The sequence below is a fragment of the Oncorhynchus gorbuscha genome, linkage group LG10 (assembly GCF_021184085.1).
Source record: "Oncorhynchus gorbuscha isolate QuinsamMale2020 ecotype Even-year linkage group LG10, OgorEven_v1.0, whole genome shotgun sequence".
Taxonomy (NCBI): domain Eukaryota; kingdom Metazoa; phylum Chordata; class Actinopteri; order Salmoniformes; family Salmonidae; genus Oncorhynchus; species Oncorhynchus gorbuscha.
Genome location: NC_060182.1, coordinates 98,004,717 through 98,021,481, shown reverse-complemented (window position 1 = coordinate 98,021,481; position 16,765 = coordinate 98,004,717). Strand labels below are relative to the sequence as shown.

Genomic DNA, 16,765 nt, shown 5'->3' with positions numbered 1-16,765 from the left:
GCACCCCGGTAGACTTGCCCTCTCAGCACTAGCACTGTATGTAGCAAAACTTTTATTGAACTGAACGCACCCCGGTAGACTTGCCCTCTCAGCACTAGCACTGTATGTAGCAAAACTTTTATTGAACTGAACGCACCCCGGTAGACTTGCCCTCTCAGCACTAGCACTGTATGTAGCAAAACTTTTATTGAACTGAACGCACCCGGTAGACTTGCCCTCTCAGCACTAGCACTGTATGTAGCAAAACTTTTATTGAACTGAACGCACCCCGGTAGACTTGCCCTCTCAGCACTAGCACTGTATGTAGCAAAACTTTTATTGAACTGAACGCACCCCGGTAGACTTGCCCTCTCAGCACTAGCACTGTATGTAGCAAAACTTTTATTGAACTGAACGCACCCCCGGTAGACTTGCCCTCTCAGCACTAGCACTGTATGTAGCAAAACTTTTATTGAACTGAACGCACCCCGGTAGACTTGCCCTCTCAGCACTAGCACTGTATGTAGCAAAACTTTTATTGAACTGAACGCACCCCGGTAGACTTGCCCTCTCAGCACTAGCACTGTATGTAGCAAAACTTTTATTGAACTGAACGCACCCCCGGTGGACTTGCCCTCTCAGCACTAGCACTGTTTGATTGGTTGTTTTCCTTTCCACGATAAACATTTATCTTTTCAAGCTCATACAGAACACACATTAAAACCAACTACTAATGTTCTCAATCATAAAAAGGATTAAAAAAAATGTTTTTCCCCATATAATCTCATAATCTCATATAATCTCATAATCTTCAGCCTACTTAGAAAGAATGATTTAACTGCAAAATATGAAAAGCGGTATTCTGTTCTATTTGTTATTTTGTGACTTTCTAATCATCTATGCCATCACACTACTACATGTAAAGCGTATATTATAGTAGCTAGTCTTCCATCCATCTCAGTGGCTGGTCTCGTACACCACATCTCCAACCTGGAGCACCCCTGTCTTGCTGACGATATACATCTGTCCAAACAGTGGTGCTGCCTTATAGATGTTCTTCTGGGATGGGTCACACATTCGATAGCTGGGGAGCAAATCAAACCGTAGGAGTTAATACCTTCTATAAGCAATTACTTGCTCTATAACAGAAGTCACATTGTGCTTGATCACAGATGGCAGTTTTTCGAGAGAATCAAATTTGTAATGCACTGTGGGTAAATTGTGACTGACTGATCTTCAAATAGTAATGAGTAGTTATTTATGATGCAAGGTGATTTGTAGATCAGTCCAGTCCGGCAGTTACTTGCACTATCAAGCTGCAATATAACAAACCCAAAGACAGACAAATTCCACACTGAACAAAAAATATAAAACGCTAAGATTTTACTGAGTTACAGTTCATATGAAGAAATCAGTTCATTGAAATAAATAAATTAGGTCCCTAATTTATGAATTTCACATGACTGGGAATACAGATATGCATCTGTTGGTCTCAGAGCTTTGGGGTGTGGATCAGAATACCAGTCAGTATCTGATGTGGATCAGAATACCAGTCAGTATCTGGTGTGGATCAGAATACCAGTCAGTATCTGATGTGACCACCATTTGCCTCATGCAGCGCGACACATCTCCTTCACACAGAGTCGATCAGCAGCCGAAACGCGTCAGATTTAAAAAAAAAACTTGCTTCTATTGAACATGCCATACAAATAAAGGAATTGTTATGAATTATATGTGTTATATATATATATATGTATTATTATATGTGTTATATATATATATATGTATTATTATATGTGTTATATATATATATGTATTATTATATGTGTTATATATATATATATGTATTATTATATGTGTTATATATATATATATATATATATGTATTATTATATGTGTTATATATATATATATGTATTATTATATGTGTTATATATATATATATATATGTATTATTATATGTGTTATATATATATATATATGTATTATTATATGTGTTATATATATATATATATGTATTATTATATGTGTTATATATATATATATATATATATGTATTATTATATGTGTTATATATATATATATGTATTATTATATGTGTTATATATATATATATGTATTATTATTATATGTGTTATATATATATATATGTATTATTATATGTGTTATATATATATATATGTATTATTATATGTGTTATATATATATATATGTATTATTATATGTGTTATATATATATATATGTATTATTATATGTGTTATATATATATATATGTATTATTATATGTGTTATATATATATATGTATTATTATATGTGTTATATATATATATGTATTATTATATGTGTTATATATATATATATGTATTATTATATGTGTTATATATATATATGTATTATTATATGTGTTATATATATATATATGTATTATTATATGTGTTATATATATATATGTATTATTATATGTGTTATATATATATATATGTATTATTATATGTGTTATATATATATGTATTATTATATGTGTTATATATATATATATGTATTATTATATGTGTTATATATATATATATGTATTATTATATGTGTTATATATATATATATGTATTATTATATGTGTTATATATATATATGTATTATTATATGTGTTATATATATATATGTATTATTATATGTGTTATATATATATATATGTATTATTATATGTGTTATATATATATATATGTATTATTATATGTGTTATATATATATATGTATTATTATATGTGTTATATATATATATATGTATTATTATATGTGTTATATATATGTATTATTATATGTGTTATATATATATATGTATTATTATATGTGTTATATATATATATATGTATTATTATATGTGTTATATATATATATGTATTATTATATGTGTTATATATATATATATGTATTATTATATGTGTTATATATATATATATGAATTATTATATGTGTTATATATATATATATGTATTATTATATGTGTTATATATATATATATGTATTATTATATGTGTTATATATATATATATGTATTATTATATGTGTTATATATATATATATGTATTATTATATGTGTTATATATATATATATGTATTATTATATGTGTTATATATATATATATGTATTATTATATGTGTTATATATATATATATGTATTATTATATGTGTTATATATATATATATGTATTATTATATGTGTTATATATATATATATGTATTATTATATGTGCCTTGGTCCTCCTTTCTTTTTGTTGATCAGGTTGTTGATTGTGGCCTGTGGAATGTTGCCCCACTCCTCTTCAATGGCTGTGTTTAGATGTTGGATATTGGCGGGAACTGGAACACACTGTCGATCCAGAGCATCCCAAACATGCTCAATGGGTGACATGTCTGGTGAGTATGCAGAACATCTTGGCCATGTCCTGTTATAATCTCCACCCGGCACAGCCAGAAGAGGACTGGCCACCCCACATAGCCTGGTTCCTCTCTAGGTTTCTTCCTAGGTTTTGGCCTTTCTAGAAAGTTTTTCCTAGCCACCGTGCTTCTACACCTGCATTGCTTGCTGTTTGGGGTTTTAGGCTGAGTTTCTGTACAGCACTTTGAGATATCAGCTGATGTACGAAGGGCTATATAAATAAATTTGATTTTGATTTGAAAGAACTGGGACATTTTTAGTGTCCAGGAATTGTGTACAGATCCTCGCGACATGGGGCTGTGCATTATCATGCTGAAACATGAGGTGATGGTGGAGGATGAATGGCACGACAATGGGCCTCAGGATCTCGTCACGGTATCTCTGTGCATTCAAGCAGCCATCGATAAAATGCAATTGTGTTTGTTGTCCATAGCTTATGTCTGCCCATACCATAACCCCACCGCCACCATGGGGCACTCTGTTCACAACGTTGACATCAGCAAATTTCTCGCCCACACAACGCCATACACGCTGTCTGCCATGTAGACAGGATGAGATGCCATCTGCTCGGTACAGTTGAAACCGGGATTCATCCGTGAAGAGCTCACTTCTCCAGCGAGGCCAGTGGCCATCGAAGGTGAGCATTTGCCCACTGAAGTCAATTACGATTCTGAACGGTTGGATGACCAAATAAAAATTAAAAAACGAAGTTGGAGGCGGCTTATGGTTGAGAAATGAACATTCAACAATCTGGCAACAGCTCTGGTGGGAATTCCTGCAGCCAGCATGCCAATTGCACACTCCCTCATAATTTGACATCTGTGGCATTATGTTGTGTGACAAAACCGCACATTTTATAATGGCCTTTTATGGTACCCAGCACAAGGTGCACCTGTGTAACGATCAATGCTGTTTAATCAGCTTCTTGATATACCACACCTGTCAGGTGGATGGATTATCTTGGCAAAGGGAGAAATGCTCACTAACAGGGATGTAAACAAATTTGTGCACAAAAATTGAGATTAATATCAAGAAGCTGATTAAACAGCATTGATCGTTACACAGGTGCACCTTGTGCTGGGTACCATAAAAGGCCATTATAAAATGTGCGGTTTTGTCACACAACATAATGCCATAATGCTTTTTGTCCGTATGGAACATTTCTGGGATCATTTTATTTCAGCTCATGAAACAGGGGACCGACACTTTACATGTTGCGTTTTATATTTTTGTTCAGTGTAAATATAGTGCCAGCTACTCTTGTTACCTTTTGAGTGTGTCCAGTGGTTGTTTCCTGCTGATGACTCCTGTTTCAGGGTCAACCGTGGTGGAGATGCATCTAGTAAGGATGACAAATGAGGATGACATCCTTTACTTAACACCTTAATAGTAATTGTATATAATTTTGGGTTCTGAGGTCCTGAGAATATGAAAATATACAGTGGGGAGAAGAATAAAATGCAAATTAATTCCTTAAAAATCATACAATGTGATTATCTGGATTATTATTTTAGATTCCGTCTCTCACAGTTGAAGTGTACCTATGATTTAAACAAATTACAGACCTCTACATGCTTTGGAAGTAGGAAATCCTGCAAAATCGGCCGTGTATCAAATACTTGTTCTCCCCACTGTACTTATTCATGTTACTGGGGGAGTGCTGAGGTTTAGAGGGTCGACACCAGAAGTTAATGGTTGTAGGATGGTTAATGGTTATAGTGCAGGGAAACGAGTACATGTGGCATTGATAAGCGGAGAGAGCCATAGATTAGTGGTGAGGGGGGGGGGGGGGGTTGAGGTCAAGTCAGGTCACCTTAAGGGAGAATTAAAAGTTTATGGCCCGTATCACTAGTGTCCTGCCTAGCAGTAAAGATTAAATGTTTGTACAGATGTGTAGGAGGAGACTCCGCCTAGGAGAAAAGGTTAAATATCAGGGCTTGTGTGAAAATGCTTTGTCTAATGGAGCTATATTGATCCTCTGGGGATGAATAAACTTGGTTAAGCTTTCATAGTGTCTGTTGAGTTTTTACTCAGAGGAATAGAACCTAACAATAATATAGTGACCCTGTGTTTATATAATATAGTGACCCTGTGTTTATATAATATAGTGACCCTGTGTTTATATAATATAGTGACCCTGTGTTTATATAATATAGTGACCCTGTGTTTATATAATATAGTGACCCTGTGTTTATATAATATAGTGACCCTGTGTTTATATTATATAGTACATTTACATTTACATTTAAGTCATTTAGCAGACGCTCTTATCCAGAGCGACTTACAAATTGGTGCATTCACCTTATGACATCCAGTGGAACAGTCACTTTACAATAGTGCATCTAAATCTTAAAGGGGGGGGGGTGAGAGGGATTACTTATCCTAGTAGTGACCCTGTGTTTATATAATATAGTGACCCTGTGTTTATATAATATAGTGACCCTGTGTTTATATAATATAGTGACCCTGTGTTTATATAGTGTATATAATATAGTGACCCTGTGTGTATATAATATAGTGACCCTGTGTTTATATAATATAGTGACCCTGTGTTTATATAGTTTATATAATATAGTGACCCTGTGTGTATATAATATAGTGACCCTGTGTTTATATAGTTTATATAATATAGTGACCCTGTGTTTATATAATATAGTGACCCTGTGTTTATATAGTTTATATAATATAGTGACCCTGTGTTTATATAATATAGTGACCCTGTGTTTATATAGTTTATATAATATAGTGACCCTGTGTTTATTTAGTTTATATAATATAGTGACCCTGTGTTTATATAATATAGTGACCCTGTGTTTATATAATATAGTGACCCTGTGTTTATATAGTGTATATAATATAGTGACCCTGTGTTTATATAATATAGTGACCCTGTGTTTATATAATATAGTGACCCTGTGTTTATATAGTGTATATAATATAGTGACCCTGTGTTTATATAATATAGTGACCCTGTGTTTATATAATATAGTGACCCTGTGTTTATATAATATAGTGACCCTGTGTTTATATAATATAGTGACCCTGTGTTTATATAATATAGTGACCCTGTGTTTATATAATATAGTGACCCTGTGTTTATATAATATAGTGACCCTGTGTTTATATAATATAGTGACCCTGTGTTTATATAATATAGTGACCCTGTGTTTATATAATATAGTGACCCTGTGTTTATATAATATAGTGACCCTGTGTTTATATAGTGTATATAATATAGTGACCCTGTGTTTATATAATATAGTGACCCTGTGTTTATATAGTTTATATAATATAGTGACCCTGTGTTTATATAGTTTATATAATATAGTGACCCTGTGTTTATATAATATAGTGACCCTGTGTTTATATAGTTTATATAATATAGTGACCCTGTGTTTATATAATATAGTGACCCTGTGTTTATATAGTTTATATAATATAGTGACCCTGTGTTTATATAGGACAGCGGAGTCAATCACCACCTTCCGGAGACACCTGAAACCCCACCTCTTTAAGGAATACCTAGGATAGGATAAGTAATCCCTCTCACCCCACCCCCCCTAAGTTTTAGATGCACTATTGTTAAGTGACTGTCCCACTGGATGTCATAAGGTGAATGCACCAATTTGTAAGTCGCTCTGGATAAGAGCGTCTGCTAAATGACTTAAATGTAAATGTAAATGTAATATAGTGTATATAATATAGTGACCCTGTGTTTATATAATATAGTGACCCTGTGTTTATATAGTGTATATAATATAGTGACCCTGTGTTTATATAGTTTATATAATATAGTGACCCTGTGTTTATATAGTTTATATAATATAGTGACCCTGTGTTTATATAGTTTATATAATATAGTGACCCTGTGTTTATATAGTTTATATAATATAGTGACCCTGTGTTTATATAGTTTATATAATATAGTGACCCTGTGTTTATATAATATAGAGACCCTGTGTTTATATAGTGTATATAATATAGTGACCCTGTGTTTATATAGTTTATATAATATAGTGACCCTGTGTTTATATAGTTTATATAATATAGTGACCCTGTGTTTATATAGTTTATATAATATAGTGACCCTGTGTTTATATAGTTTATATAATATAGTGACCCTGTGTTTATATAGTTTATATAATATAGTGACCCTGTGTTTATATAGTTTATATAATATAGTGACCCTGTGTTTATATAGTTTATATAATATAGTGACCCTGTGTTTATATAATATAGAGACCCTGTGTTTATATAATATAGTGACCCTGTGTTTATATAATATAGTAACCCTGTGTTTATATAATATAGTGACCCTGTGTTTATATAGTTTATATAATATAGTGACCCTGTGTTTATATAATATAGTGACCCTGTGTTTATATAGTGTATATAATATAGTGACCCTGTGTTTATATAGTTTATATAATATAGTGACCCTGTGTTTATATAGTGTATATAATATAGTGACCCTGTGTTTATATAGTTTATATAATATAGTGACCCTGTGTTTATATAATATAGTGACCCTGTGTTTATATAATATAGTGACCCTTTGTTTATATAATACAGTGACCCTGTGTTTATATAGTGTATATAATATAGTGACCCTGTGTTTATATAGTTTATATAATATAGTGACCCTGTGTTTATATAGTGTATATAATATAGTGACCCTGTGTTTATATAGTTTATATAATATAGTGACCCTGTGTTTATATAATATAGTGACCCTGTGTTTATATAATATAGTGACCCTTTGTTTATATAATACAGTGACCCTGTGTTTATATAGCGTATATAATATAGTGACCCTGTGTTTATATAGTTTATATAATATAGTGACCCTGTGTTTATATAATATAGTGACCACAGGGTCACTATATTGTATACATCTATATAAACACGACAATAGCAAACCTTGCTTGTGCCCGTAGCAACGGGAGGAAGTTTGTGATGATAAATGACGAACAGTAGTTCAGACCACATTACCTCCCACACGCCATCACACGGTGCAGCCGCACATTGCCAATCTGAATATCTTCCCAAGAATCCTAATCGAGAGGAAGATTAAATTAATATTTTGTGAATATAATCAGTATCCTAAAACCCCTACACACTGGAACAAAGTAATGACTAAGTGGAATTACAAGAGGCCACTTTTAGCCTCAAAAGACCAGGATATTCCCCATAGAATGACATGTAGAATAACATAGAAACTCTGGATATACCAATTAAACCTCCTCAATTATAGAATTAACAAGGTTTACAAAAACTATATATGTGATGTTGTTGGTTGATGTATGATGTTGGTTGATGTATGATGTTGGTTGATGTATGATGTTGGTTGATGTTGGTTGATGTATGATGTTGGTTGATGTATGATGTTGGTTGATGTTGGTTGATGTATGATGTTGGTTGATGTATGATGTTGGTTGATGTATGATGTTGGTTGATGTTGTTTGATGTATGATGTTGTTGGTTGATGTTGGTTGATGTATGATGTTGGTTGATGTATGATGTTGGTTGATGTATGATGTTGGTTGATGTATGATGATGATGGTTGATGTATGATGTTGGTGGTTGATGTATGATGTTGTTGGTTGATGTTGGTTGATGTTGTTGGTTGATGTATGATGTTGGTGGTTGATGTTGGTTGATGTATGATGTTGTTGGTTGATGTTGGTTGATGTTGTTGGTTGATGTTGGTTGATGTATGATGATGTTGGTTGATGTTGGTTGATGTTGGTTGATGTATGATGATGTTGGTTGATGTATGATGATGTTGGTTGATGTTGGTGGTTGATGTATGATGATGTTGGTTGATGTTGGTTGATGTATGATGTTGTTGGTTGATGTATGATGTTGTTGGTTGATGTTGGTTGATGTATGTTGATGTTGGTTGATGTATGATGTTGTTGGTTGATGTATGTTGATGTTGGTTGATGTATGATGATGTTGGTTGATGTATGATGATGTTGGTTGATGTATGATGATGTTGGTTGATGTATGATGATGTTGGTTGATGTATGATGTTGTTGGTTGATGTATGTTGATGTTGGTTGATGTATGATGTTGTTGGTTGATGTATGATGTATGATGATGTTGGTTGATGTTGGTTGATGTATGATGTTGGTGGTTGATGTATGATGATGTTGGTTGATGTTGTTGGTTGATGTATGATGTTGGTTGATGTATGATGTTGTTGGTTGATGTATGATGTTGGTGGTTGATGTTGGTTGATGTATGATGTTGGTTGATGTTGTTGGTTGATGTATGATGTTGGTTGATGTTGTTGGTTGATGTATGATGATGTTTACATTTACATTTACATTTAAGTCATTTAGCAGACGCTCTTATCCAGAGCGACTTACAAATTGGTGCATTCACCTTATGTGGTTGATGTATGATGTTGTTGGTTGATGTATGATGATGTTGGTTGATGTATGATGTTGTTGGTTGTTGTTGGTTGATGTTAGTTGATGTTGTTGGTTGATGTTGGTTGATGTATGATGTTGTTGGTTGATGTATGATGGTGTTGGTTGATGTTGGTTGATGTTGGTTGATGTATGATGTTGTTGGTTGATGTTGGTTGATGTATGATGTTGTTGGTTGATGTTGGTTGATGTATGATGTTGTTGGTTGATGTATGATGTTGGTTGATGTTGTTGGTTGATGTTGGTTGATGTATGATGTTGTTGGTTGATGTTGTTGGTTGATGTATGATGTTGGTTGATGTTGGTTGATGTATGATGTTGTTGGTTGATGTTGGTTGATGTATGATGATGTTGGTTGATGTATGATGTTGTTGGTTGATGTTGGTTGATGTATGATGATGTTGGTTGATGTTGGTTGATGTATGATGATGTTGGTTGATGTTGGTTGATGTATGATGATGTTGGTTGATGTAGGTTGATGTAGGATGATGTTGGTTGATGTTGGTTGATGTATGATGATGTTGGTTGATGTATGATGATGTTGGTTGATGTATGATGATGTTGGTTAATGTATGATGATGTTGGTTGATGTTGGTTAATGTATGATGATGTTGGTTGATGTAGGATGATGTTGGTTGATGTATGATGTTGTTGGTTGATGTTGGTTGATGTTGGCTGATGTTGTTGGTTGATGTTGGTTGATGTATGATGTTGTTGGTTGATGTTGGTTGATGTATGATGTTGTTGGTTGATGTTGGTTGATGTATGATGTTGTTGGTTGATGTATGATGTTGGTTGATGTTGGTTGATGTATGATGTTGTTGGTTGATGTATGATGTTGTTGGTTGATGTATGATGTTGGTTGATGTATGATGTTGTTGGTTGATGTTGGTTGATGTATGATGATGTTGGTTGATGTATGATGTTGTTGGTTGATGTATCATGATGTTGGTTGATGTTGGTTGATGTATGATGATGTTGGTTGATGTATGATGATGTTGGTTGATGTAGGTTGATGTTGGTTGATGTTGGTTGATGTATGATGATGTTGGTTGATGTATGATGATGTTGGTTAATGTTGGTTAATGTATGATGATGTTGGTTGATGTAGGATGATGTTGGTTGATGTATGATGATGTTGGTTGATGTAGGATGATGTTGGTTGATGTATGATGATGTTGGTTGATGTATGATGATGTTGGTTGATGTATGATGATGTTGGTTGATGTTGGTTGATGTATGATGATGTTGGTTGATGTATGATGATGTTGGTTGATGTTGGTTGATGTATGATGATGTTGGTTGATGTTGGTTGATGTATGATGATGTTGGTTGATGTAGGTTGATGTAGGATGATGTTGGTTGATGTTGGTTGATGTATGATGATGTTGGTTGATGTATGATGATGTTGGTTGATGTATGATGATGTTGGTTAATGTATGATGATGTTGGTTGATGTTGGTTAATGTATGATGATGTTGGTTGATGTAGGATGATGTTGGTTGATGTATGATGTTGTTGGTTGATGTTGGTTGATGTTGGCTGATGTTGTTGGTTGATGTTGGTTGATGTATGATGTTGTTGGTTGATGTTGGTTGATGTATGATGTTGTTGGTTGATGTTGGTTGATGTATGATGTTGTTGGTTGATGTATGATGTTGGTTGATGTTGTTGGTTGATGTTGGTTGATGTATGATGTTGTTGGTTGATGTTGTTGGTTGATGTATGATGTTGTTGGTTGATGTATGATGTTGGTTGATGTATGATGTTGTTGGTTGATGTTGGTTGATGTATGATGATGTTGGTTGATGTATGATGTTGTTGGTTGATGTATGATGATGTTGGTTGATGTATGATGATGTTGGTTGATGTATGATGATGTTGGTTGATGTAGGTTGATGTTGGTTGATGTATGATGATGTTGGTTGATGTATGATGATGTTGGTTAATGTTGGTTAATGTATGATGATGTTGGTTGATGTAGGATGATGTTGGTTGATGTATGATGATGTTGGTTGATGTATGATGATGTTGGTTGATGTAGGTTGATGTTGGTTGATGTATGATGATGTTGGTTGATGTATGATGATGTTGGTTAATGTTGGTTAATGTATGATGATGTTGGTTGATGTAGGATGATGTTGGTTGATGTATGATGATGTTGGTTGATGTATGATGATGTTGGTTGATGTTGGTTGATGTATGATGATGTTGGTTGATGTATGATGATGTTGGTTGATGTTGGTTGATGTATGATGATGTTGGTTGATGTTGGTTGATGTATGATGATGTTGGTTGATGTAGGTTGATGTAGGATGATGTTGGTTGATGTTGGTTGATGTATGATGATGTTGGTTGATGTATGATGATGTTGGTTGATGTATGATGATGTTGGTTAATGTATGATGATGTTGGTTGATGTTGGTTAATGTATGATGATGTTGGTTGATGTAGGATGATGTTGGTTGATGTATGATGTTGTTGGTTGATGTTGGCTGATGTTGTTGGTTGATGTTGGTTGATGTATGATGTTGTTGGTTGATGTATGATGTTGTTGGTTGATGTTGGTTGATGTATGATGTTGTTGGTTGATGTTGGTTGATGTATGATGTTGTTGGTTGATGTTGGTTGATGTATGATGTTGTTGGTTGATGTATGATGTTGGTTGATGTTGGTTGATGTATGATGTTGTTGGTTGATGTTGTTGGTTGATGTATGATGTTGTTGGTTGATGTATGATGTTGGTTGATGTATGATGTTGTTGGTTGATGTTGGTTGATGTATGATGATGTTGGTTGATGTATGATGTTGTTGGTTGATGTATCATGATGTTGGTTGATGTTGGTTGATGTATGATGATGTTGGTTGATGTTGGTTGATGTATGATGATGTTGGTTGATGTAGGTTGATGTTGGTTGATGTTGGTTGATGTATGATGATGTTGGTTGATGTATGATGATGTTGGTTAATGTTGGTTAATGTATGATGATGTTGGTTGATGTAGGATGATGTTGGTTGATGTATGATGATGTTGGTTGATGTAGGATGATGTTGGTTGATGTATGATGATGTTGGTTGATGTATGATGATGTTGGTTGATGTATGATGATGTTGGTTGATGTATGATGATGTTGGTTGATGTATGATGATGTTGGTTGATGTTGGTTGATGTATGATGATGTTGGTTGATGTATGATGATGTTGGTTGATGTAGGTTGATGTAGGATGATGTTGGTTGATGTTGGTTGATGTATGATGATGTTGGTTGATGTATGATGATGTTGGTTGATGTATGATGATGTTGGTTAATGTATGATGATGTTGGTTGATGTTGGTTAATGTATGATGATGTTGGTTGATGTAGGATGATGTTGGTTGATGTATGATGTTGTTGGTTGATGTTGGTTGATGTTGGCTGATGTTGTTGGTTGATGTTGGTTGATGTATGATGTTGTTGGTTGATGTTGGTTGATGTATGATGTTGTTGGTTGATGTTGGTTGATGTATGATGTTGTTGGTTGATGTATGATGTTGGTTGATGTTGTTGGTTGATGTTGGTTGATGTATGATGTTGTTGGTTGATGTTGTTGGTTGATGTATGATGTTGTTGGTTGATGTATGATGTTGGTTGATGTATGATGTTGTTGGTTGATGTTGGTTGATGTATGATGATGTTGGTTGATGTATGATGTTGTTGGTTGATGTATGATGATGTTGGTTGATGTATGATGATGTTGGTTGATGTTGGTTGATGTATGATGATGTTGGTTGATGTAGGTTGATGTTGGTTGATGTATGATGATGTTGGTTGATGTATGATGATGTTGGTTAATGTTGGTTAATGTATGATGATGTTGGTTGATGTAGGATGATGTTGGTTGATGTATGATGATGTTGGTTGATGTAGGATGATGTTGGTTGATGTATGATGATGTTGGTTGATGTATGATGATGTTGGTTGATGTATGATGATGTTGGTTGATGTTGGTTGATGTATGATGATGTTGGTTGATGTATGATGATGTTGGTTGATGTTGGTTGATGTATGATGATGTTGGTTGATGTAGGATGATGTTGGTTGATGTATGATGATGTTGGTTGATGTATGATGATGTTGGTTGATGTATGATGATGTTGGTTGATGTTGGTTGATGTATGATGTTGTTGGTTGATGTATGATGATGTTGGTTGATGTTGGTTAATGTATGATGATGTTGGTTGATGTATGATGTTGTTGGTTGATGTATGATGATGTTGGTTGATGTATGATGTTGTTGGTTGATGTTGGTTGATGTATGATGTTGTTGGTTGATGTTGGTTGATGTATGATGATGTTGGTTGATGTATGATGTTGGTTGATGTATGATGTTGGTTGATGTTGGTTGATGTATGATGTTGTTGGTTGATGTTGGTTGATGTTGGTTGATGTTGGTTGATGTATGATGATGTTGGTTGATGTATGATGTTGGTTGATGTTGTTGGTTGATGTTGGTTGATGTATGATGTTGTTGGTTGATGTTGGTTGATGTATGATGATGTTGGTTGATGTATGATGTTGTTGGTTGATGTTGGTTGATGTATGATGTTGTTGGTTGATGTTGGTTGATGTATGATGATGTTGGTTGATGTATGATGTTGGTTGATGTATGATGTTGGTTGATGTTGTTGGTTGATGTTGGTTGATGTATGATGTTGTTGGTTGATGTTGGTTGATGTATGATGTTGTTGGTTGATGTTGGTTGATGTATGATGATGTTGGTTGATGTATGATGTTGGTTGATGTTGTTGGTTGATGTTGGTTGATGTATGATGTTGGTTGATGTTGTTGGTTGATGTTGGTTGATGTATGATGTTGGTTGATGTATGATGTTGTTGGTTGATGTATGATGTTGGTTGATGTATGATGATGGTTGATGTATGATGTTGTTGGTTGATGTTGGTTGATGTATGATGTTGTTGGTTGATGTATGATGATGTTGGTTGATGTATGATGATGTTGGTTGATGTATGATGATGTTGGTTGATGTATGATGTTGGTTGATGTATGATGTTGTTGGTTGATGTTGTTGATGTATGATGATGTTGGTTGATGTATGATGATGTTGGTTGATGTTGGTTGATGTATGATGATGTTGGTTGATGTATGATGATGTTGGTTGATGTTGGTTGATGTTGGTTGATGTTGGTTGATGTTGGTTGATGTATGATGATGTTGGTTGATGTATGATGTTGTTGGTTGATGTATGGTGATGTTGGTTGATGTTGGTTGATGTTGGTTGATGTTGGTTGATGTTGGTTGATGTTGGTTGATGTATGATGATGTTGGTTTATGTTGGTTGATGTATGATGATGTTGTTGGATGTTTGTTGATGTGTGATGTTGTATGGTGTGGTGTGGTGTCATGTGGTGTGATGCTGTGTGGTGTGGTGTGATGTGGTGTGATGTGGTATGATGTGGTGTGGTATGATGTGATGTGGTGTGGTGTGATGTGGTGTGGTGTCATGTGGTGTGATGTGGTGTGATGCTGTGTGGTGTGATGTGGTGTGGTGTCATGTGGTGTGGTGTGGTGTCATGTGGTGTGGTGTGATGCTGTGTGGTGTGATGTGGTGTGATGTGGTGTGGTGTGATGTGGTGTGGTGTGGTATGATGTGGTGTGATGTGGTGTGGTATGATGTGGTATGATGTGGTGTGGTATGATGTGATGTGGTATGGTGTGGTGTGGTATGATGTGGTATGATGTGGTGTGGTATGATGTGGTATGATGTGATGTGGTGTGATGTGGTATGATGTGGTATGGTGTGATGTGGTGTGGTGTCATGTGGTGTGGTGTGATGCTGTGTGGTGTGATGTGGTGTGGTGTGGTGTGATGTGGTGTGGTGTGATGTGGTGTGGTGTGGTGTAGTGTGGTGTGATGCTGTGTGGTGTGATGTGGTGTAGTGTGATGTGGTGTGGTGTGGTGTGGTGTGATGCTGTGTGGTGTGATGTGGTGTGGTGTAGTGTGATGCTGTGTGGTGTGGTGTAGTGTGATGTGGTGTGGTGTGATGTGGTGTGGTGTGTGATATATGATGTGTGATATATGATGTGTGATGTGTGATGTGTGATGTGTGATGTGTGATGTGTGATGTGTTGATAAAGGGGAAAGCAATAAAACTGTACCTCATCAAAAGCATCACAATCACTGACCACGATGCTGGGTCGGAACCGTGCCACGGTGACCTCCTTCTCCAGCCTACTGCTCAGGTCCTTCACAGAGGATTCAGACAGCAGCATGATAGGGCCAAGGTCATTGTACACTATCTAGACAACAACATGACAGGACCAAATGTCAGGGTAGACAACAACATGACAGGACCAAATGTCAGGGTAGACAACAACATGACAGGACCAAATGTCAGGGTAGACAACAACATGACAGGACCAAATGTCAGGGTAATATAATAATAATATATGCCATTTAGCAGACGCTTTTATCCAAAGCGACTTACAGTCATGTGTGCATACATTCTACATATGGGTGGTCCCGGGGATCGAACCCACTACCCTGGCGTTACAAGCGCCATGCTCTACCAACTGAGCTACAACATGACAGGACCAAATGTCAGGGTAGACAACAACATGACAGAACCAAATATCAGGGTAGACAACAACATGACAGAACCAAATATCAGGGTAGACAACAACATGACAGAACCAAATATCAGGGTAGACAACAACATGACAACCAAATATCAGGGTAGACAACAACATGACAACCAAATATCAGGGTAGACAACAACATGACAGAACCAAATATCAGGGTAGACAACAACATGACAACCAAATATCAGGGTAGACAACAACATGACAGAACCAAATATCAGGGTAGACAACAACATGACAACCAAATATCAGGGTAGACAACAACATGACA

General features: G+C 35.1%; 1 protein-coding gene and 1 pseudogene across 9 annotated transcripts in view; both read right to left on the bottom strand.

Annotated features, from left to right (window-relative positions):
• Positions 1–16,765, bottom strand: part of LOC124046819 (dynactin subunit 1-like) — an 808,447-nt gene that overhangs the window by 189,196 nt on the left and 602,486 nt on the right. The window lies entirely within an intron of this gene.
• Positions 758–16,765, bottom strand: part of LOC124045384 — a 39,295-nt pseudogene continuing 23,287 nt past the window's right edge.